Genomic DNA, 996 nt, shown 5'->3' on the forward strand with positions numbered 1-996 from the left:
CCAACTCTATGACCAGTTGGCTAGAATGAATGGCTAACATGAGTCAAGCACCACCATAGGCCATGTGTATTAGGTATCTACTGCTGGGTAACAGATTATCTCAAACCTTAGTGGCTTTAAATAAAAAATATTTATTATCTCGCACAGTTTCTGGGGGATCAGGAATCTGAGAGCAGATTCCTTTGAGCAGAAAAATCCTGGTCCAGGATTCTGCATGAGGACGTGGTCCAGCTGTCAGCCAAGGCTGCATCAGCAAAAGCTTTAATGGGGGCAGAAGGAGCTGCTGCTGAGAGCACACGGCTGTTGGTTGGAGGCCTCAGTTCCTCACTGTGTGGACCTCTCTAGAGAGCCTCTTGAGAGTCCTAACAACATGGCAGCTAGCTGCCCCAGGGTGAGTGATTTAAGACAAGGACAAGAAGGAAGCCACAATCCTTTTATGATAAGGGTTTGCAAGTGACCCACTGTTACCTCTTCCATAGTGTATTCATTAGAAGGGAGATACTAGGGAATTCCCTGGTGGTCCAGTGGTTAGGACTTGGCATTCTCCCTGCCAGGGACCCAGATTCGATCCCTGGTTGGGGAACTAAGATCCTACAAGCCATGCAGGCAGCCAAAAAAAAAAAACAACAAAAACCAAAACCAAAGTGAGTCACTAAGTTCAAGCCACAATCAAGAAGAGAGAAATTAAACTCTACTCTTGAAGTGAGGGGTATCAAAGAATCTGAGGACATATTTTTAAACCACCATGGCAGGCATAATGTCAGATGCTCGGCACGTGTTATCTCACTTAATCCTCATAATCATGATTGTTATTGCCATTTTACAGGTGAGGAAAATGAAGCTTAGAGAGGATTCAAGATGAGTCAAACTCACACAGCTGGTTACCTGCAGAACAGGAATTTGGAATCAGATATTGTGAACCAGTGCTGCCCAGTCACTTTCTGCAGTGATGGAATTGTTCTATATCTGTGCTGTATGGTAGCCACTAGCCACATT

At 44.8% G+C, this 996-nt stretch overlaps 1 non-coding gene across 1 annotated transcript; it reads left to right on the plus strand.

The window, feature by feature from the left end:
* Window positions 1–510: 510 nt before the first annotated feature.
* TRNAE-CUC (transfer RNA glutamic acid (anticodon CUC)) lies at window positions 511–583 on the plus strand. Its single transcript has one exon. It is a non-coding gene; the product is annotated as a tRNA-Glu (tRNA).
* The last annotated feature ends 413 nt before the right edge of the window (window positions 584–996 follow it).

This window comes from Bos javanicus, chromosome 19 (genome assembly GCF_032452875.1).
Source record: "Bos javanicus breed banteng chromosome 19, ARS-OSU_banteng_1.0, whole genome shotgun sequence".
NCBI classification, from domain to species: Eukaryota; Metazoa; Chordata; class Mammalia; order Artiodactyla; family Bovidae; genus Bos; species Bos javanicus.